A 23,656-nucleotide genomic window follows, 5' to 3' on the forward strand; every position below is an offset into this window, starting at 1 on the left:
GTACGCGGCCTTAGTGTCTCTTATCACCATCACATCTAGAAAATGGATATGTTCTTGACTCCAACTGAACTCTAATTTAATATTGTTACTATTACTGTTCCATGGTATTATATGTAGCAGTAACAATCTTTGGTGCATACCATTACTTTTTGTCATATTAATTAGAAATATCCTTTTTTGGTTAAACATGCATGTTTCATAACATACAGCAATCAGGAACTTACAAAGTTCTATTTTGACAAAGTTAAGGCAATATCAGACATGAGTATGTCCAAACTGTGTTGATCTTGCCTTCATCAGATGGGGTGATGACACCCCTGTAAAAAAGCCACATTTTGAAAATGCACACAAATTGGGATTCAAAAATAGGATTTTTGTACTCTCTGAAGACCATTGATGGACACAGCTCCAGTAATCTTGACCGTAGGGTTATTACGCCACCTTCAGGAGAGGACTAGGCAGAACATGTAATACATGTGAAAAACAACAGAACTTTACAGTTCCGCCCAGGGGGTGGTCCCTCTGGTAATAACCCCTCAGCCTGCTTCCTGCAGCTCTGTACGTCAACAAGCAGTATAACGTAAACCAATAGGAGGGGGGGGTGCTGTGTCTATCATTGAACTTCAGAGAAAAGGATTTTACGGTGAGTACAACTGGAGTTAGACTTACCGGTAACGCTTTTTCTAGGAGTCTTCCAGGACAGCCTCTGAGATATAGGGCTCCTCCCTCCGGGACAGGAAACATGTCTAGCCAATTAGATAAAAAGGGTGGTCCTCCAGGCCTTCCTCAATTTAACCCAGTGTTTCTCAAATCCAGTCCTCAGGCCCCCCCAACAGGTCATGTTTTCAGGTTTTCCATTATTTTTCACAGGTGATTTGATCAGTTTCACTGCCTTAGCAATTACCACAGCCGTTTCATCTGAGGGAAATCCTGAAAACATGACCTGTTGGGGGGGCCTGAGGACTGGATTTGAGAAACACTGATTTAACCCAAGTACCGCAGAAAGGCTCTGAAAAACAAAACACACTAACAACAAAGTCAGTAGATACCCCCAACACCAGTCAACCTAAACAACACCGGGTGGGAAACCAGGCTGTCCTGGAAGATGAGATGATGACCTACCTTGTCAGGGCCAGACCACTGCCTGGAGGACCTTTCGTCCAAAAGTCTGCTCTTTATCGGACAGTAAAGTCTTGCAAACGTTGAGTAGCTGGACCAAGTTGCTGTCTTGCAGATGTCCTCCGGACAGGCGCCAGCCCTCTCTGCCCATGAAACTGAAACTGCCCTGGTAGAATGTGCCTTTACTAAGGGTGCCTGTTTCCCCTCTAACTCGTAAGCCTTAACAATCGCCAATCTTATCCATCTAGCGATGGAAGATTTGGACGCCTTGCACCCCTTGCGAGCGACCACAAAATTAACAAAAAGCAAATCCGACTTCCTGAAGTCTTAGAGGCTTCTAAAAAACGTAAAAGACATCTCTTAACATCTAATAAACTCAAAGATCCTTTCTCATCCATCTCTGAGAAAGAAAAAACATCGGCAAGACAATGTCCTGTGTTCTATGAAACGTGGACACTACCTTAGGGAGAAAACTAGGATTGGTCTTAAGCACGATCCTGTCTTCTAAAATTAACAAAAAGGGCTCCCTAATCGAGAGGGCCTGCAGATCACTCATCCTTCTGGCTGAGGTGATCGCTATCAAAAAATACAGTTTTAAGTACTACCCATTTTAGAGATGCCTCTTCTAAGGGTTCACAGGCACCACCTCTGGTAAGGGACCTGAGGACAAAGGACAGGTCCCAGTTAGGGCAGGTCCTTAACCTTACTGGTCTGGATCTTGCCAGAGCCTTGAAAAAATTCTTAATGAACGGATTCTGCTGGAGTGAGGTCTGGGGGAAAATACTTAGAGCCGCAGTCTGCACTTTTAACGTACTGATAGAAAGACCCAGCTCTACACCTGCCTGAAGGAAATCCAGGACCGCCGGAATTCCAGGACGCTTTACTTCCTGCTCCCACAACCGGGAGTTAAACCTTTTCCCTATCTTGGCATAAATTGCCCTAGTTACCGGCTTATGACACTCCAAAAGGGTCTTACCTACTCTATCTGAGAATCCCTGAGACCTCAGGAGCTGTTCCTCAGATACCAGGCCGTAAGACTGAGTTTCTCTATCTGCGGATGTAGAATGGGCACCTGAGAAACCAAATCCTCCCTGACTGGAAGAGATAATGGGGTATGAACGGCCAACCTCCTTAGGCTGGCAAACCAGGGTCTCCTTGGCCAAAACAATGTCACCAAGATGAGGTCTGTTGACTCTGTAAGGAACTTCTGCAGAACCTCCGCTATCAACCTTACTGAAGGGAAGGCATAACATAGACCCAATTGCCAATGGTTGGCAAAAGCGTCTATCCCCTGGCCTGATCCTGCGGGTGAATGGAAAAGAATTGCGCCACCTTCTTGTTGCTTTCCGAGGCAGAGGTCTATCTCAGGCCAACCCCAGCACAACGCAATCTCCTTGAATACCTCCCTGTTTAGAGACCACTCGTCCTGGCTTTCATGCTCCCAGCTGAGAAACGAATACTGAGAGCTCTTCAGATGAATCGCTGATATTGAGGACAGGTTTATCTCGGCCCAACCAAAAATCCTGTTTGCTATAGCTTGCAGAGCGGGACTTCTGGTCCCCCCCTTCTTGTTCAGGTAAGCTACTGCTGCCGTATTGTCCATCCAAACCTGAAGATCCTGCCCCTCTATCTGGGACTGGAAAGCTTCTATCACTCTCAAAATCACCAGAAGCTCCCTCTGGTTTGAGGACCTGCCTGGCTATACTGGCGACCATGCCCCCTGAGCTAAGGTACCTTCCAGGTGGGCACCCCAACCAAATGCACTGGCGTCGGTCGTAACCACTATGGAGGCCTGTCGGGATCAGGGCAGACCCTTGTCCAAGTTGTGCTGAGCCCCCCACCACCACCACAGCGATCTGACTCCGGACGACAGGGGCATAACCTGATCCAGGCTCTGTTCCCTGCCGCCCCAGTAATGGAGCATGAGACCCTGAAAAGGGCGCTTATGATGTCTTGCCCACTCCACTGCCGGAAAACAAGACGTCATCAGCCCCAGAACCCTCATGACCTCTATGATCTGGGCTTCTCGAGCGGATTGAAGCTGGGCTACAGCCTGCTCTACCTTCCGGATCTTTTCTCCAGGGAGAAACACTCTTATCTCTACTGATGAGATCCTGTACCCCAAATACAGCACCTCCTGTGTCTGGGTCAACTGGGACTTTTCCTGCTTGACAAGCCACCCCAGTGATCGAAGGAAAACCAATGCCTCCTGCAAATCCCTCTCTAGTTGCTGGGATGAATGGGCTGTAAATAGGAGATCGTCCAGGTACGGAATCACCGTTATCGAGCTGAGCCTTAACGGGGCCAGAGCCTCTACAAAGACCTTCGTAAAAATTCTCGAAGAGGCCGAAAGCCCGAAAGGTAGTGCTCGAAATTGGAAGTGTACCACTTCTGCATTTATCTGGACTGCCAATCTGAGAAACTTCTGGTAATCCTGATGAATCGGGATGTGCAAATAAGCATCTCTGAGGTCTACTGTGGCCATGTGACAACCCTGAAATAGGAAATTGGTAACTGAAAAGACTGATTCCATCCAGAATCGTTTGTATTTCACAAACTTGTTCAAGGGGCGGAGATTCAGGATCAATCTGAATTTTCCCAAAGGCTTCCTTACGACAAAAACATGGGAGTAAACTCCCTGGCCTCGTTCCTTCTGGGGCACCTGCACCAGTACCCCTTGATCTACCAAGTCTCCCAACAGTAGATCCAGGGCCTCCGCCTTCTCTCTGTCTTTTGGTAACCTGAAAGTTTGGGGGGGGGCTGAAACAAACTCCAACCTGTAACCGTTCCCTATTACATCCCGTAAGAACGGACTTGAGGTTGAAGCGGTCCATTGTGGGAGGAACTTCCCCAGCCTTCCTCCCACTGGGACACAGGAGTCACTGGATCTTAGGGGTGGATTGAGGAGGATTAAATAAGATTCCTCCTCTGCTGCGCCCCTTGTGACCTGACCAATGCTTCTCGGGGTGAACCTCCCTCTCTTGTTGGGTCTGCTGCCTGGGACCTCGAAAAAAGTGATTTTCTTCGATCTTCCTTTTCTTTTCTGGGAAAGCTTTTTTCCTGTCCTGAGTGCGTTCCAGCGCCTCCTGGAGGTAACCCGCAAAGCTTTAGCTTTGAGGCCATGTCGCCTGTCCAGGCTTTAAGCCATACTGCCCTTCTGGCTGCATTCACCAATGCAGCTGACCTAGCCATTAATTTAACCAATTCTGCGGAGGCATCTGCTAAAAATCCTACCACCTTGAAAAGTAACAGGAACGACTTCAACAGCTGCTGTATGGAAGTGCCCGCCAAAATATGCGACTGCAACTGGGTAAGCCAACACTCTAGATTTCTGGCCATGCAGGTAGCTGCAAGGGCTGGCTTGAGCCCAATAGAAGAGGCATCCAAGGCCCTCTTAAGCAGCACGTCTCCCCTCTTGTCCATGGGATCCCTGAGCAAACTCATGTCGTCAAAGGCCAACTCTGTCTTCTTAGAGACCTTGGCTAATGGGGCGTTTAGTTTAGGACCTTATTCCAGGGATGCGCAGCGTCCGTTTCAAATGGGAACCTCCGTTTAAGGCTGCCTCAAAAAAACTGCCTTCTTTCCAGCTGCTCCCACTCCAGCAAAATCGATTATATAAACGATTTATGCACGGGGAATATTCTGAGCACTAGACCCCTGGTACATAAGGTCCTGCTTGGAAAGTTGGACCTGCTCTTTTCTAATTTCCAGAGTGTCATAGATCGCTTTGAGAAGTTCACCTACATCGTCCAAAGGTAATTTGTATCTGGACGCCCTAGAACACTGATGGCGAACCTTGGCACCCCAGATGTTTTGGAACTGCATTTCCCATGATGCTCAGCTACACTGCAGAGTGCATGAGCATGTGAAATGTAGTTCCAAAACATCTGGCGTGCCAAGGTTCGCCATCACTGCCCTAGAAGATACGCACTTCTGGCTGCTGGAATGCAGATGCCCCGCCTACTCACGCCGCCTCGTCACTTCCTGCGCTGTACCCGGAACTGCACCAGTCAGGAAAGCCGAGCGTCTCCCGCCCGCCATCTGACTGGTCGCAGGTACTTAGCGGGGTAAGATAGGGGGAACACTGCCGCACATCAGGGTCCTGTTCTCACTGAATGAAAAAACGGCAGTGGTGGTTCACTAGCGACCCTCTCCTCCTCTGAATCAGGACCGAGGGGTGTTACAGGCTTAGTCCACCAGGTGCTCTCCCAGGACACCCCCTGAGATAAGGAGCTCCCCTTATGTTCCTACGTGTTCCTTCCCATCCAGCAGGAAACACAAAAAACTGAGGAGGGCCTGGAGGACCACCCTTTTTATCTAATTGGCTAGACGTGTTTCCTGTCCCGGAGGGAGGAGCCCTATATCTCAGAGGCTGTCCTGTAAGACGAAAGTAGAAAATCCTATTTTCTCTTTCGTTCATTGATGGACACAGCTCCAGTAATCTTGACCGTAGGGATATCCCCAAGCAGTGTCATAAGGAGGGGTGGGAACAGCAACATAAATTCACCCACAATCAGCGGTGCTCCCTAACAGTGGAGTCACCATCTGAACTAACCGCATCAGAACTTGCGGTCAACAAATGCAGCAAATTAACAGAAGAAAGAGTGTAACACAAAACTTTGCGGCCAAAGCAGCCATCAGACGAAGCACTTACATCCACTTTGTAGAACTTTGTAAAGGTGTGAACGGACGACCAAGTCGCTGCCTTACACACTTGAGCGACCGAAGCTTGATGTCGGAAAGCCCAAGAGGTCACAATTGCCCTGGCGGAATGGGCCGTGACAGGAAAGGGGGGCACCTGCCCCTTCAAGGCGTAAGCCTGGACCACAATCTGTCTGATCCACCTGGAAATGGTGGACGACGAGACCGCCATCCCTTTTTTCAGACCAGCTACCTAAACGAACAGAGAGTCTGACTTCCGGAAGGGAGCCGTGGCAGACAGATATACCCTTAGAGCCCGGACCACATCCTGGGAATGGAGGGCCACCTCCTTAGGATGTGTCGGTTTAGGACACAGAGATGGTAACACAATGTCTTCATTGATGTGAAAAGCTGAAACCACCTTCGGTAGAAAAGAAGGTTGCAGACGCAACACCACCTTATCCTTGTGGATAACAAGAGAGGGCAACCTGAAAGACAAGGCCGCCAGTTCCAAAACCCTCCTGGCCGATGTAATGGCCACTAGGAAGACCACTTTCTGAGAAAGAGTCAACAAGGGAGTTTCCCTGATGTTATCAAATGGCGGTTTCTGAAGCGCCGATAGCACCAGGTTCAGATCCCACAGGGGCAAGGGTGGATGCACCGGAGGGACTACATGCCGGACCCCTTGTACAAAGGTGCTCACTAGAGAGTGAGACACCAAGGGTCATTGGAAAAAGGCAGCCAAGGCTGATATCTGTCCCTTAATGGTGCTTAAAGCCAGTTTCTGGTCTACTCCTCGCAGTAGGAACAACAGGATCCTGGAAACAAAATAGGTGCGCGGACGCCACACCATCTCCTCACACATGGAGATCTAAGCCTTCCATGTACGATGGTATATCTTCCAAGAAGAAGATTTCCGTGCCCTCAACATAGTTGAAATCACTGAGTCAGACAGGCCTTGGTTCCTTAGCACCTGGCTCTTAACAGCCATGCCATTAAAACCAGTGATGGTAAAGCAGGATGGAGAATTGGACCTTGAGACAGAAGGCCTTCTCGCATCGGTAGCCGCCAGGGAGCGTCCACAACCAGGCGCACTAGGTCGGCAAACCAGGGATGCCGAGGCCAATCTGGGGCAATCAATATCACTTGGGGCAATCAATATCACTGGAATCCCCTCGGGCAGATGTGGTAACAGTTTTCGCGGAGGAAAGGCGTAGATCAGTCGGTACTGAGCCCATGGAACCACCAACGCATCGGACGCTTCCGCCCAAGGATCTCTTGTCCTGGATACAAACCTCGGCACCTTCTGATTGAGCCAAGAGGCCAGGAGATCCATGCCTGGTGTGCCCCACCGCAGGCACAGAAGCCTGAACACCTCCAGATGCAATGACCATTCTCCTGGGTCCATCATCTGGCGACTTAGATAGTCCGCCTGCCAGTTTTCTACTTCCGGGATGTAAATGGCTGACAGGGCCAGTACATCTCGCTCTGCCTACTGAAGGATGTGAGCGACCTCCCGTGCTTCAGCCAAGCTTCTTGTTCCTCCTTGATGGTTGACATATGCCACCGCCCTGGCGTTGTCTGACTGGATCCTGATCGGACGCCCTCTTAGTCTCATCGACCATGTGGAGAGGCATAGCCCGATCGCTCGGAGCTCGAGCACATTAATCGGCAACTTCGATTCCTCCCTCGACCAGAGGCCCTGGGTCGACTGAACTCCCAGTACTCCACCCCAGCTGGTCCGGCTGGCGTCCGTTGTGATCACTGTCCAATACAGAGGTAGGAACAACTTCCTGGACCGAAGTGGCGGGGATCTCAACCACCAGAGCAGGGAGTCCCTGACTGACTGTCTCAGCCGAATCTGCCAATCCAGGGATAACGAAGATTTTTCCCATTTTGTCAATATCTCCTTCTGCAAGACTCTGGTGTGAAACTGGGTGTATGGTACCGCCTCAAAAGGAGGCCACCATGAGGTCCAGGACTCGCATGCAGAAATGCAGCGACGACCACCTCCGGTTCATCAACAGCTTCACTGCGGCTCTGAGAATCTGCAGTTTGTCTTCTACGGTGTCCAGCAGTAAGCCTAGGTACTCCAGGCGCTGAGTCGGCACAAGCACTGACTTCTTTAGGTTCAGCAACCACCCAAATTCCTGCAGGGTTTGCATGGTGATCACCACATCCTCCTTTAATTCTGTGGCGGAAGCTGCTCTCAGGAGGAGATCTTCTAGGTAACCCACGATTGCGATCCCATGTTGTCGCAACAATGCCAAAATTGGACCCAATACCTTGGTAAAGACTTGGGTGCTGAAGCCAAGCCAAAGGGGAGAGACACAAATTGGTAGTGGACTTCCCCTACTGCAAATTGCAGAAACCTCTGATGCCTGAGGCATACGGGAATGTGCAGGTACGCGTCCTGGATGTCCAAGGACATCAGGGAGTCTCCCTGATGGAGTGCAGCGACAACTGAGCGAACTGATTCCATTCTGAACCTCTGTACTTTTACAAAACAATTGAGGGCTTTCAGTTCCAAGATTGGACGTACCCCTTCCTTTTTGGGGACTACAGATTGTAGTAGAACCCCTGAAACTTTTCCGTTTCCAGGCACTATCACCCCGCGGCTTAGCGGGTCCCTTATTACCCCCAACAGGGCCTCCCGGCGAGCCAGGAGTGAGGGTATACTGGAGGGGAAGAATCTGGTGGCCAAAAGAGGAACTCTATCTTATACCCCGATGAAATCAGTTTGCAGACCCATTGGTCGGACAGCCGAGAGGCCTACCGGCCTGCAAACTCCCAAAGGCGACCCGCTCACCCGATCGGCGGGCAGGGGCAAACCTTCATGCGGAAGCATTTTTGCTCGTTGGCTTGTTAGGCTTGCGAGTCCATGGATGCTTCTGTCCCTCAGTACTCACCCTGTCGGACTGGGAGCGTTTGGCCGAAGTACCGGGCGGACAAAAAAGTCTCTTTTGAGCGGAAAATGAGGACCCTTGCCTGTGGCGTGGCTCCTTACTCTTCCTGGCCTGTGGGAGCAAGGTGCTCTTCCCACCTGTGACATTCTTAATAATGTCATCCAAAGCAAACCAGCATTTTAGCCAAATCAGGCACAGCAGCACCACTGCTGACACTGAAGCCCTGGAGAGCAAAGGAAGCGTATGCAGGGCCACATCACAGACGTACTTAAGGCTGTGCACTAACTGGTCTGTTGGTTCCACACAGACAGAAGCCACCTGCTGCTTCTCCAATTCATGGTGCAAAAGTTTTGCCTATTCAGTAAGTGTCTGCGACACTAGTGCTGTGGCCAGTACTGGTCGCATTGCTGACCCCACAACCATAAACAAGGAACGGGCCACTGCCTCGGCCTTCCTGTCGGTAAGGTCCTTAACTTGCAGGAGTCCTCTCTACCGGGATCGTGGTTACTTTATTTAACCTGGATACTGGGGGGGTCCATGACTGGAGGAGCAAACCATTTTTTAAGAAGGCTCTCCTCAGAGGGGTAACGCACCGCCATTCTTTTGGGGACCGAGAAGGTCCACTGTGGGCTTCCCCATTCCTTGTATATGAACTTATCGAAATAAGTCAGATACGGAAACACCTTAGGTGTACGGGCTGGCTTATGGGACCCAAAGGGGACCGCTACTGCAGCAGAGGATCCTGCTGTATACTGAATTTTCAGGATATCATGTACAGCTGTGACAAGTGCTCCAACTAGCGCTTTGTCTTGCGCGGACCCAGACAGGGAATTATCCTCACTGTCCTAACTGTCCTGGTCAGCTTCATATGACACCACAGCAGGGGCCGACTCTGAGTCAGAGCTCTCCCTGGAGGATGGGGGGGGGGCAGGGGCCATTTTTTACTACCTTTGCGTCCGCACAACGCCTCCACTCTGGCAACCAACGTTTCAAGTACCGCCGACAAAGCGTCCAAAGGCACTGCACTATTTACAGATGAGGCGGTTGCAATTGCAGGGAGTTCTGGGAAAGAAACATCAGTTTCTAAAGCCATGCTGAACCACCCTGTCTGCCACCCTTGGGGACTTAGGACAGGTGCACAATCCCACCTTCCTAGCTGCTGCAGACTGAGGGGCCCCCACTGCAGGACTCACCACTCCGACCGAGTGCTGGGCCGTTCTGTTACAGGTACCTGTGTCCAGTGTCAGCTCCCAGGTGTTCAGAGCAAAATACCATGCTGTTCTGAGCAACAGGGACCAGCGCTGAGGATAAAAACCGTGCTGAGCTACAACAAAATGGCCACCCTGTATAAGGGACAATCACAGGGAAAATGGCCGCCGAACTTCGGGAAAAATGGCCCCAACCATGCTTTCCACAGAGACACACAGAAAATGTCCGACAAGCAACTGTACACAGTGAATGAACAGAGATAATGGTAGCAGAACAGTGCTATGGCGACAGCACATGCAGAGCCTCCAGACACCAGACACCGGAGAGACCACAGACACCCAGGGACACAGACAACCAGCGCAGCCCCCAATCCAGATTCAGAGCCCCCCGGAGGACCCCTGGCTCAGATACACACACCGCTCAGCAGCCCAGCCATGCAGCATCCCCCACAGGGGGGGAGGAAAATAGGGACAGGGAGAGAAGAGAGGGAGGAGAGGGACCCCCTAATCGACCTCCCAGGAAATGCCCAGCTGTTCAATCCAGCTGAGGCAGGAAGAGCTGTATTTACCATCTGGACGAGCTGGGGACATCCCATAACAGACTCACTCCCGAGCAGTACGGAGTGGCTGCTGGCCACAAAGACATCGGTAGTCCGGTCATATGTGTGCCCCGGAGCGTTGCGCTCACCGGCCACCCCTGGAGCCTGAGTGGGATATCGTGGCCGACCCAGTGCGTAGCTAGGGTCTGCACACGCTCACTGGCCAGGCTGGGGAGACTACAAGGATCTAGATTATCCAGCCTGTCACACAGCCAGCTGTTGATATCAGATCACAGGATCATAAAATCTTGCGCAAAAGGCAAAAATCCAGAGATTCCCAGGACCGATGGTCCTGCAGGGAGCCTAGGTCCTTCTCCTTCACTAGGCAGAAAAAAACTGAGCTGCGGGAAGCAGGCTGAGAGGGTATTACCAGAGGAACCACTCCCTGGGCGGAACTGTATTTTTCACATGCATTACATGTTCTGCCTAGTCATCTCCTGAAGGTAGCGTAATAACCCTACGGTCAAGATTACTAGAGCTGTGTCCATCAATAAATGAAAGAGAAATGGGGATTTCCCTTCTGATTCCATGCCTAATGTCAACATGTGCTAACTCCCATCATGGGGGATCCATGGACATACTTTGGGGGTGCAAACGCTTCCTCTCAGCTACTTTAGTAGCGAGGAAGGGGTTGCATCCACAAAACGTGTACAACTATATCCCCTGATGGCAGATAGCACATGTTGACACACTGTGTGCATCTTCAAATTTTGGCTTTTAAAATACTTTAAAACTTTTTTTTTAAACCAAAAATACACAAAATAAAGGGTAACATTTTTGTGTATTTTAGATTCTCCCTAAAACATCAATGATGTCCTTCATTTTTTTGTTGAACATCATTGATGCTTTGCTTTAGATTTTCTAAATCACCTCATTCTCTCCCTGATGAGGATCTGGGCACTTTCACTGGTGAAATGAGATTCTTCTTCCACAACATCCACATAACCTAAAAAAAAAACAAAAAAAACACACCATGTATTATAAATATGCAGGAACAGATACCTCATCTGAAGCTGTGGTCTTAGACACTCACCTGTTGTGACAATTTCGTCCACTTCCAAAACATCTCTTTCCTCATCCTCTGCTTGTGTTTTGATGACATCCCCTTCTTTTGGAGGTGGGGGGTCCCTGGTGTGTTTAGACGTCCAGGGTCTTTTCTCCCCTATGTGAATTAAAAAAAGGTATACTTAGCACACAGATATTGGAGGGCAGAAATAGGAATATGAAACAATGCTTTGAAGTGTTGTTCAATTGTCTGTTTTGGCAGAGTTCCAAGCTGAAGACATTTTTATTTCATTTCCAAAGCTGGAATACTTCCCTTTTTTGTTAAAGTATCACACATGGAGACACTCCTATAGTATCCACTGGAGCACCTGTGTGGGACACCCTAAAAAGTTTGATTCTGGTGTCCCACAGTAGTGCTCCTGCGTCTGTATGTGTAAACAGTTGCTGAGTGTCCTCTCCTTACACTGAATAAAGTTTGCATTTCATTCTAGTTACAAACCCATCTAGACAACAAGCTTTTTTAATACAAATAAGCATGAACAAATGTAGTTAACCTGTATCTGCCTAAAACACCTTATAAGTGGGCGAACGAACAATGTTTCCTACGACCGATTACTGTGCCCATGAACATGAAAGTTGCCACTTTAAAATGTACAACAGTAAAGAAAAGCACTTAGACAATACGAACATTAAGAAGAATAGGAACACACAACAAAATACTTACTTTCTTGCAGCACTCTCATGATTTTTCTGTACTGATCGTGCTCCCTCAATTTGAGGTCTGACCATCGTTTCCTCGGTTGATGCTTGGAATGCGGTACCCCAAAATTCCTGTGCAGACTCTTCACAACTTTAGGCATGATCTTGGCCTTTCTCACATTTGAGTTTGGGTAAGGTCCATGCTTCCTGTCAGTCGGCCCTCTTGAAGATGTCCACCGTCTCCACCATCTCTATGAAGGCCATAATTGAGGCTTTCAATCTCCTCCGGGATTGTGAGGTTCGGGGCTCCGGCCTTTTGTCTTTGCTGCTCTCCTCTGCATGCAGCTGTTGTCTCTCCGCCATGTGCTCTCCCACTGCGGGGAGAGAAGGGGTGGGGAATAGACTAGAAAGAACATCAGGGGCAGGTGGAGTTTCACACATGTGCAGTGTATATAAAGCAGTGTAAACACGCATGTGTTGTATGTACGATCTATGAGCGGGGGACGAAGTAACAAAATCCACAATCGTTATAATGATGGTATAATTTTAAGTTGGTGCATCAGTGGCCTATACTGCTTATAGATTGAGGCCATTATTGGGTCAAGATTAAGAGCGTTTTGCCTGACATTAGGGTTTGTCTTGTGTTGTGTCTTGCAGAGAAAATGGATCTATTCAACAATGAGGACTTTATCCCCATATTCATTGATATGTACAGGGAGCTGCCCTGTCTGTGGCAGGTAAACCACCCCTTTCATAACAATAAACCAAAAAGGAAAGCAGCGCTGGATCAATTGCTGGAATTTGTTAAGTCGGCGATCCCTACGGCAGACATCCCCTATTTGAAGGCCCTAATTGGTGGCATGAGGAGCACTTATATTAGGGAGCTCAAGAAGGCCCAGGATTCCCTGAGATCAGGAGCTGCAGCAGATGACTGTCATAGTACCACAGCCTGGGTACATAAGTGACTGTACCCAGGCCCGCACTCTCCAGTCTTCCTTCAAGGCTTCCTTCCCCCCCAGCTGAGGCTTCCGACGACCAACTTGGGCCTTCCAGGCAGCAACATCAAGGAGCCCAGCTTGAGTCAGGTATAGCATTCTTAAAAATATTTCTGGTTGTCAAATTAATTACGCTAAATATGTTAGTTTTGATAACTAATTTATGATTTCCCAAAGTGTTTTACATATGAGTGTGACAAGAATGAAAAATGCTGGGTCAGAATGATAGTCTTTTCTATTTATTTAATTCAATTTGCAACAGTCATGAGCTGAAAATTGTGTGTGAGTGATGAGCCAAAAACGAAAACGATGCCTCCTCAGGCCACCAATTTTGACTGTAAAATAATTGATGTGTGCCCTTGGGTACAAAGGCTTCGCAAATTTCACCAGTATCTCTTCTTGCCTTCCTATTTATTTTGTTATGACCCAGAATAAATGGCTATCTTTTTTTCACAAATACTTGGCTATGTGTTTTACTTCAAAAAGGACAGTTTGTTTGTGAGTAGGCAGGTACATTTCAACAATGTCAAATTAACAAGGGACACCAACCAACCTTCTTGAGGTTAAAAAATACAAGATTATAATGGTGTTGTGATAACTTGACAAACAAAATGAGAAATAATATTATGGAGAGCACTAGAAAAAAAAATGCAGATCTTGATAAAAAATAAAATATTATGGAGATCTGACGAAAAAAAAAATATTATTCATGAGATCACGAGAAATTATAAAGAAAGAAGTTTGTGAGAACTCTGTGTGAATATGAGCAGCAAAACAAATTATTTCTTCTAGCATTCTAAAGAAAAGAATGCGCTGCATTAAAATATTTCAAAATTTGCAACGTAACGAATGTGCTATGTCCATTACGAACGCTAATTTTACCAGACCGAGCGCTTCAGTCTCGTAATATATTCTGAGCACGCGTGGCACTTTGTGTGTCGGAATCGTGTACATACAATCGGAATTTAAGCAAATGGGTTTTGTTATTGGAAAATTTGAGAACCAGATCTCAAATTTTGTGCAACGGGAATTCCGATGGAAACTGTCCGATGGAGCCTACACATGGTCGGAATTTCTGACAAGAAGCTCCGATCGCACATTTTACATCGGAAAGTCCGACTGTGTATATGGGGCATATGACTTTGGTATCATGTCAACCGATGGGTACTATGTACTTTGTAATACTGGATACTGTTATTCTTTTTTTTCGTGTGTCATATATAGTCCAAGTGAGTGGGGGGTGGTGGGATGGCAGGGTTTTTTGGGGGGGGGTTTTGGTTTGGTGTGATTTCTATTTTTCTGTTTTTGTCTGTATTTTGTCAATTGTTGTTTTCATATAAAATAATAAAAAGGATTTGATTTAAAAAAAAAAAAAAACTCTTTACTTACCTTTAGATGTAGCATGTTTCTCCTCCCTTCACTTGCACCCTCCTTGTCAGCTTCCAACGCCTGCGGTCCCATCCAGCAGAGTCTTTAACCGGTTCCCGACCGACGCACGCAGATGTACGTCAGCAGAATGGCACGGACAGGCAAATGGGCTTACAGCTACGTTTCTTAAAATTTGCCGTCGTGCCATCGCATGCCAGCAGGGACCTCCATTAGTCGGGTCGCGGGTCCTGTGGACTTGATCGCCGCGGGGATACCTGCGATCGTCTCATGGGGAGGAAGAACGGGGAGATGCTAATGTAAACAAGCCTCTCCTCGTTCTGCCTAGTGACAGTGTCACTGATCTCTGCTCCCTGTGATTGGGAGCAGAGATCAGTGACATGTCACATGTAGCCACGCCCCCTACAGTTAGAAACATGCCCCAGGACGCACTTAACCCTTACCTGCCCCCTAGTGGTTAACCCCTTCACTGCCAGTGTCATTTACACAGGAATCAGTGCATTTGTATAGCACTGATTGCTGTATGAATGACAACGCCATTACTAATAAAAAAATATGTATTAATAAAAATGCCATAAAAGTATCCCCAATTTTGTAAACACTATAACTTTTGCGCAAAACCAATCAATAAACGCTTATTGAAATTTTTTCAAAAGTATGTAGAAGAGTACAAATTGGCCTAAACTGAGGAAAAAACATTTTTTTATATATATTTTTGGTGAATATTTATTATAGCAAAAAGTAAAAAATAATGAGTTTTTTCAAAATGGTCGCTTTTTTTTTATAGCGCAAAAAAAAAAAACTGCAGGGGTGATAAAATACCACCAAAAGAAAGCTCTATTTGTGGGGAAAAAAGGACATAAATTTTGTATGGGAGCCACACGGCTGCGCAATTGTCAGTTAAAGCGAAGCAGTGCCAAATCGCAAAAAGTGCTCTGGTCAGGAAGGGGGTAAAATCTTCCGGGGCGGAAGCGGTTAAGAAAAAATAAAAAGTTAGGGTTATGAATTTGATGAGGCTGCACTTATAGGAGGCACTGATGAGGTGGACTGATAGGCAGGTGCACTGATAGGGGCCACTGATAGGCACTAATGGGAGGTACTGATGAGGCTGCACTGAGGCTGCATTGATAGGGGGGTACTGATGGCTGGGCATGCTGGCATGTGTAGCTCCTAAGCAGGCAGGACTCACCTTTTTTTCCTGTCTGCAGTAGCTGGCTATGTCAGGGAGCCGCAGCATCTTCTTCACACATGGCAGGCATTCATGATATTCTAGGCATGCTGGAGAGGGGAGGGAGCTGGGAGACAGAAGATGAGAGAGCATGGAGCCTCCCACTGAACCCGGTCAGTCCCCCTGCCCATGGAAACATCTTCCGGGCAGCGCACCGCAATTATTGGCTCCAGTACATTGACAGGCAGCAGAATGTATTATTACTAAAATGCATAAAAAGCATTATATGCTCATATTAAAACACTATCAATAAAAACCACCAGACTAACTACTACAACCCAAGTTCAACAAATGATATGTGACACGACAAAATAAGGTAACCTAAAATCACATATTTATTAAAGTACATTAAAATGAAGCATATAGAAAATCCTTAGCCAAGAAAAAAATTATAATAAAAATGATCAATAACAGACTGGTGCCACAATGCCTCAGAGGGTTAGTAGTCAAAGTAAGGTGGTCTTTATTGATACTGTTTAATTCTAATGGTGTACCGACAACCCTCCTCTAGTACCACTATTATCATTATTTTGTGATTTTTGTTAACTTCCTCATCGGGACCCGGTAGAGGAAAAAAATGAAAATTGAATACTTACCCTTCTGTAATTTTATTTTTCTGGTGCCTATCCATGGCAGCATATGCATGGTAGTTGTTCTGCCCCTGGCCAACCCACAGAACACCATTATAACTATAAAAGAGAGCAAGCCCCCCCATTCTTGTAACTGGACTCAAACCAGCCACAAGGGTAAGAACAAGGAAGGAAAAAAATATGCTGCCATGGATAGGCACCAGGAAAGGAAATTTATGGAAACGTAATCAATTTTCTGTTTTCCTGGTGCCTTCATGACAGCATATGCATTGTAAATAATATGCTACTAGGGAGGAAAATACTGTAAAAAAAATGTATTGACTTTTGTGAAACAGAAAACTGTAAGGTGCAGATTATCTCTGGGGATACCTTTGCCAGTGATGCCCATGAAGATGAAATCCCTCTTGTCAAGTGCGCATTCACTTCCTGAGAAGCAGAAAGCCCACTAGCCTGGCAAGCCCTGCGTATAATATGCACAATCCATCCAGCTATTGTGTGCTTTGAGGCTGCTTGTCCCTTCCTTGCTCCTCTAGGAACTACAAATAATCTCTCATCTTTACAGAGGTGTAGTGTAGTGGAGATGTAGGATAATAAAGCTCTTGCCACATCTAATTCGTGCAACTCTGATTATTATTTCTTCCAGGAAAGCTGGCAGCACCCATTCCTGATTGGAGTGGTACGTGGACAGAACTTAGGTATGAATTGATGGATAGGCTGAAGAACCTACCTGTCGGGATAGAACATTATATGATATAGGGATCTCGAGAGCCTAGGGTTTGAATTTTGGAGACTCCGTCTTGCAGTAACAGCCACTAGGAAGGTTGCTTTCACAGCTTTCTGTTGGTGCGAAGGGGGGTTCCGCAAGAAAGTTTAGCACTAACGGCAAGTTCCATTTGGGGGTAGAAACCTCTTGGTGGTTTTAGCCTTAGTACAGCCCTTAGAAAGTGTTCTCCTAGAACAGGGGTCTCAAACTCGTGGCCCTCCTGCTGTTGCGGAACTACAAGTCCCATCATGCCTCTGCCTGAAGGAGTCATGCTTGTAACTGTCAGCCTTGCAATGCCTCATGGGACTTGTAGTTTCACAACAGCTGGAGGGACACCAGTTTGAGACCCCTGCCCTAGAGTATTCAGGGCCTATTTGGTGTCTGTAAGAGCTGAGAGGGCTGAGATGTGCACCTTCAGGGTATTAAGAACGAATCCTAAGTCTAGGCCTGATTGGAGAAATTGCAGATTATTTTGAACTGCCGGTCTTAGCGGGTCTCCTAACAGAATGGAAGCAAACATCCCCTGCCACTGCGCACCTCTATGATCATCAGTGGTGATCGTCCCAGTACAGCCAGCTCTGCCTTACACACAATGCATTCCTTACAACAGGGTGCCCAACTGCTGGCCCTCTGATGTGGCTCGCCACCTTCTGCTCTGGGATGGTGGGTCAGCAAGCCCAGATAGCGAGTTCCCAACCCGCTATCCCCGAGCATCAGTGTGAAGAATGGATACGGTACTAGAGGGAGCAGAGCTGATGCTTCCAGTATAGCGCCGCCTCCTATCACATGGGTAGGGTAAAGGGGTGGAGTCAGGGGCGGAGCCATGGGAGGCAGCAAAAATTCAAGTTAGACTTACCGGTAACTTGTTTTCCAAGAGTCTTTCAGGACAGCACCTGAGAGAGTAACCCCTCCCCTTGCCAATAGGAAACCTCTTCCACCAAATTTAAAAGGAAGATCCTTCCCGCACATTGCCAGTAGTAGTAGAGAACCTCCAGCCCCGAACTGGAACACATAATCAAGATATGGTTACTCATGGTATATATAAACATACAATAGGGCGGGATGCTGCTGTCCTGAAACACTCTTGGAAAACAAGTTACTGGTAAGTCTAACTTGAATTTTCCCTTAACATCTTTCAGGAGAGCACCTGAGAGGATAACATAGACTTACCCCCTAGGGAGGGACCACAGCCTGCAGAACTTTTCTGCCAAAAGCCTGATCCCCTGCTGACAGGAGATCCTGTCTGTAATAATGGACAAACGTTAAGTAACTTGACCACGTAGCCGCCTTACAAATTTGATCTGGGGTGGCGCAAGCTCTTTCTGCCCATGAAGTGGCCTGGGTCCTTGTTGAATGAGCCCTGATTCCCAGCAGGGGAGATAGACCCATCTGAGAATAGACTACAGATATAGCTGTCTTAAGCCAACTAGCCAATTATTTCTTTGATGCCTGGTGGCCTTTTTTGTTTCCAGAAAAAATAACAAATAATGAATCTGAGGATCTATAACCTTTTGTTACTTCCAAGTAATGTAATAGGATAAGCCTCATGTCTAAGTTGCGAAACTGCCCTTGCTTTTTTCCCCAAAGTTATAGAACAAAAGGTTCAGGGTCCGTTCACACAGGGGCAACACGACTTGTAGGCGACTTGAGTGAGGCAACTTGGACACGACTTGAGTTAAGATCACAGCGCGACTTGGGACGACTTCAACACGACTTGTGATGACTTCAACCTGACTTGGGACGACTTACAAGTCGCCCCAGGCCAGGCGACTTTTGCCGTGGCCAAGCAGAGAATGAGCTCAAGGGGGAACTCCACTCCAAATTTCTGAAAAAAATTTGGCGTGGGTTCCCCCTCCGAGAGCATACCAGGCCCGTAGGTCTGGTATGGATTCCAAGGGGAACCCCCTACGCCGAAAAAACGGCGTGGGGGTCCCCCCAGATCCACACCAGACCCTTATCCGAGCACGCTACCCGGCCGGCCAGGAAAGGGGGTGGGGACGAGCGGGCAGCCCCCCCACCCCAAAGCACCTTGTCCCCATGTCGATGAGGACAAGGGCCTCTTCCCGACAACCCTGGCCGTTGGTTGTCGGGGTCTGCGGGCGGGGGGCTTATCGGAATCCGGGAGCCCCCTTTAATAAGAGGGCCCCCGGATACCGGCCCCCCGCCCTATGTGAATGAGTATGGGGTACAATGTACCCCTACCCATTCACCTGTGAAAAAAAAGTACAAAAAAAACACAACACAGGGAAAAAATATTTTATTGCACAGCTCCGGGGGTCTTCCGTCTTCGGGGGTCTTCTCGCCGGACTCCTCCGCTATCTTCTTGTAGCTCTTTTGCTAGCGGAGGAGTCCGGCTTTCTTCCTCCCCGCCGCCGGCCTCTTCTCCCGACTTCGGGGGTCTTGTCCCCCTCTTCGGTTCTTCTGCCGGGCCACCGCGCCTTCTTATAGCTCTTTTACAGGCGGTGGCCCGGTCTTCTGTCGCCGCCGTCGCCTTCCGTTCTTCTCCTTCTTCTTCTCCTTGAGATGTTGACTCGACGAGCTCTCCGGCCGCAATGCCAGGGACGCGCTGTGCTGCCACTTATATAGGGACAATGGGGCGGTGTCACATGGGTTGATGTCACATGGTGACCCCGCCCCCTTACCATGTGACATCAACCCACGTGACCAACCCATGTGACACCGCCCCATTGTCCCTATATAAGTGGCAGCGCAGCGCGTCCTTGGCATTGCGGCCGGAGAGCTCGTCGAGTCAACATCTCCAGGAGAAGAAGAAGGAGAAGAACGGAAGGCGGCGGCGGCGACGACAGAAGACCGCCTGTAAAAGAGCTATAAGAAGGCGCGGTGGCCCGGCAGAAGAACCGAAGAGGGGGACAAGACCCCCGAAGTCGGGAGAAGAGGCCGGCAGCGGGGAGGAAGAAAGCCGGACTCCTCCGCTAGCAAAAGAGCTACAAGAAGATAGCGGAGGAGTCCGGCGAGAAGACCCCCGAAGACGGAAGACCCCCGGAGCTGTGCAATAAAATATTTTTTCCCTGTGTTGTGTTTTTTTTGTACTTTTTTTCACAGGTGAATGGGTAGGGGTACATTGTACCCCATTCTCATTCACATAGGGTGGGGGGCCGGTATCCGTGGGCCCCCTTATTAAAGGGGGCTCCCGGATTCCGATAAGCCCCCCGCCCGCAGACCCCGACAACCAACGGCCAGGGTTGTCGGGAAGAGGCCCTTGTCCTCATCGACATGGGGACAAGGTGCTTTGGGGTGGGGGGGGTGCACGCCCCCCCCTCTCCCAAGGCACCCCCCCATGTTGAGGGCACGCGGCCTGGTACGGCTCAGGAGGGGGGGCGCCCGCTCGTCCCCACCCCCATTCCTGGCCAGCCAGGTAGCGTGCTCGGATAAGGGTCTGGTGTGGATCTGGGGGGGACCCCCACGCCGTTTTTTCGGCGTAGGGGGTTCCCCTTGGAATCCATACCAGACCTAAGGGCCTGGTATGCTCTCGGAGGGGGAACCCACGCCAATTTTTTTTCAGAAATTTGGCGTGGAGTTCCCCCTTCAGAGCTAATAATTCTGTCAAAGTCGCCTCCGTATAGACAGAAATCCGACTTGGAGGCGACCTCCATTGAAATCAATGGGTACCGGTCGCCTACAAGTCGGATTCAAGTAGTACAGGAACTTCTTTTGAAGTCGGAGCGACTTCAGTAGTGTGCATTAAGACAGCTCTCATTCACTTACATTGGTTTTTAAATGTTGTCCGACCTGAGGCGACTTGGGGCGACTTGAAGTCGGATCCCAAGTTGCCCCTGTGTGAACGGACCCTCAAAGGATAATCTCCTGAGACCTGTTATGAAAACTTGCCACTTTGGGCAAAAACACCTGATCTACTTTAAAGCGGGAGTCCACCGGGACTCCGCGTTTTTTTTTTTTTAAAAGCCAGCAGCTACAAATACTGCAGCTGCTGACTTTTAAAATAGTGACACTTACCTGTCCAGCGCGCCCGCGATGTTGGCACCCGAAGCCGATCTCTAGGTCGTCTGTCGGGTCCTGCCGCCGCCATCTTGGGTATGGGAATCAGGAAATGGAGCCTTTCGGCTTCATTTCCCGGTTCCCTACTGCGCATGCGCGAATCGCGCTGCGCAATAAGGACGCTCCCCGCTGCCTCTGGGATCTGTGTGTTTCCCAGCAGGCAGCGGGGCACTTGCGGGAAGGGGCGGGCACTTGCGGAAAGGGGCGTAAGTTACGCCCCTTTCCGCAGAGAGCTATCCCGGAAGTGGGTGCAGTTACCTGGATTATCCAGGTAACTGCACCCCCCTCCCCCCTGAAAGGTGCCGATTGTGGCTCCGGAGGGGGGGAGGGTTCCGATGAGCGGAAGGTCCACTTTAGGGTGGACCTCCGCTTTAAGTACAATCCTATTAGAAAAAATGGACAAAAAAGGTTATTTTGCTGATAGGGCGTGCAGTTCACCAATTCTTCTTGCTGATGTAATTGCGATAAGAAAAATTGTTTTCAAAGTTAAATTCTTTAGAGATATGGCCTGTAATGGCTCAAAAAGGTTCTTCTGCAAGTGCTTACAAAACCACCGAACGATCCCATTTTGGAAAATGCTTCATCAGGATTGGTCTAGATCTGGAAAGTGCCCTGAAAAATCTCATGATCAGAGTTTCTGAAGATAAAGATCTCTCTAGATAAACTCCTAAACAGCCACTTGCACACATGGTCGGACATTCCGTCGGATTTTGTCTGACGGATTTTGTCCGAAACTTGTGTTGCATACACACGGTTGGACAAAGTTGTCGGAAAATCTGATCGTTCAGAATGTGATGACGTTATTTCGTTACGACGGGACTACGTTCAGGCTAGTAGCCAATAGCTTTGGTCTAGGAATTTGATCTGAGCATGCGTGGCACTTTGTCTGATCGGAATTCTCTACAAATGATCGGACAAAGTCCGATCGGATCATGTTTTCGGGAAAATTTTATAGCCCAGCTCTAAAACATTGTCGGTCGGATATTCCGATGGAAACAGTCCGATGGAGCCCACACGCGGTCGGATTATCCGACAACATGGTCGGATCGGACATTTTCCGTCAGAATGTCCGACCGTGTGTACAAGGGCTAAGAGTGCTGACTGCAAGACCTTTGTCTGCACCTTTTTGTAAAAACTCCAATGCTGAGACTATGGGGTTTATTTACTAAAGGAAAATCCACTTTGCACTGCAAGTGCACTTGGAGGTAAAGTCGCTGTAGATCTGAGGGGCACATGCAAGGAAAACAAAAAACAGAATTTTGGCTTGCACATGATTGGATGATAAAATCAGCAGAGCTTCCACTAATTTCAGATCTACCCCTTAGATTTCGAGTGACTGCACTTCCAAGTGCACTTGCAGTGCACAGCGGATTTGCCTTTTGTAAATAACCTCCCTATGTTCTGAATAACAGCAAGAAACAGACCTTCCATACATTAGCGTAAATAGCTCTATTTACCTTTTTCCTACTGGAATGTAACGTGGTTATTAATTGTTCAGAAAAACCTTTGCTTCTTAACAATTGCTCTGCAGATAACAGGCAGTGAGTTTTAACCTTGCTACATTCGGATGACGTACTGGCCGTGTCAGCAAATCCTGACTGAGCGGAAGTTGCCAACATGGCTTAATTGCCAACTGCAGAACTATGGAAAAAAAAATCAAGCTCTCTTTGGCCAAAATGGAGTAATCAAGATTATTGATACTCTCTCCTTTTGTATCCTTCTCAACACCAGTGGAATCAACTGGAAAGGGGGAAAGCATACCCCAGGCAAAAATTCCACGGATGTACCAGAGCATCTATCCCCTCTGAGCCGTTGCCTCTCTGAAGGAAGAAAAATTGCGGGAGCTGCGTTTTTTGCCTTGAAGCAAACAGGTCTACTTGTGGAAGGCCCCAGGTCCTGGTGATCAATGCAAACACTTCCGAGTTTAGGCTCCACTCTGCTTCCTGAACCCTCTGTCTACTCAGATAATCTGCCACTTAGTTTAACGTACCTTTGAATTGAACTGCGGATAAAGACAGTAAATGGTTTTCTGCCCACTCCAGAATCTCCACTGACAGCATGTGAAGAGCCTTGCTTCTTGTGCCTCCCTGTTTGTTCAGGTTGGCTACAGTAGTGGCATTGTCCGACAGAATCTGGACATGGAATCCTAGGAAGCTTGGAGAGAAGACAGCCAATGCTAGGGCCACTGCTTTTAGCTCTCTCCGATTCAAAGATTTTTTTGGCCTTGGCCTGGGACCATGTTTCCTGTGCCAACCCCTGACCCATGTGAGCCCCCCATCCCCACATACTAGCATCTGTTGTCACCACTTTTTCGGTCGGAAAGGACCAAAGAATGCCCCTTTATAGTACTACATGACTTTTCCACCACCAAAGTGTACGTTTGGCTCTGGTGGGGATCTTTATCTTCGCATATAGACTCTCTGTCCTGTGTCCATGTTCTTAGAAGGAACCTCTGGAGAGGCCTGAAATGCAGCCTTGCCCATTGGATGGGTGGCATAGA

The sequence above is a fragment of the Lithobates pipiens genome, unplaced genomic scaffold, assembly GCF_037356315.1.
Source record: "Lithobates pipiens isolate NorthernLeopardFrog02 unplaced genomic scaffold, aLitPip1_a1.2 Scaffold_13, whole genome shotgun sequence".
Taxonomy (NCBI): domain Eukaryota; kingdom Metazoa; phylum Chordata; class Amphibia; order Anura; family Ranidae; genus Lithobates; species Lithobates pipiens.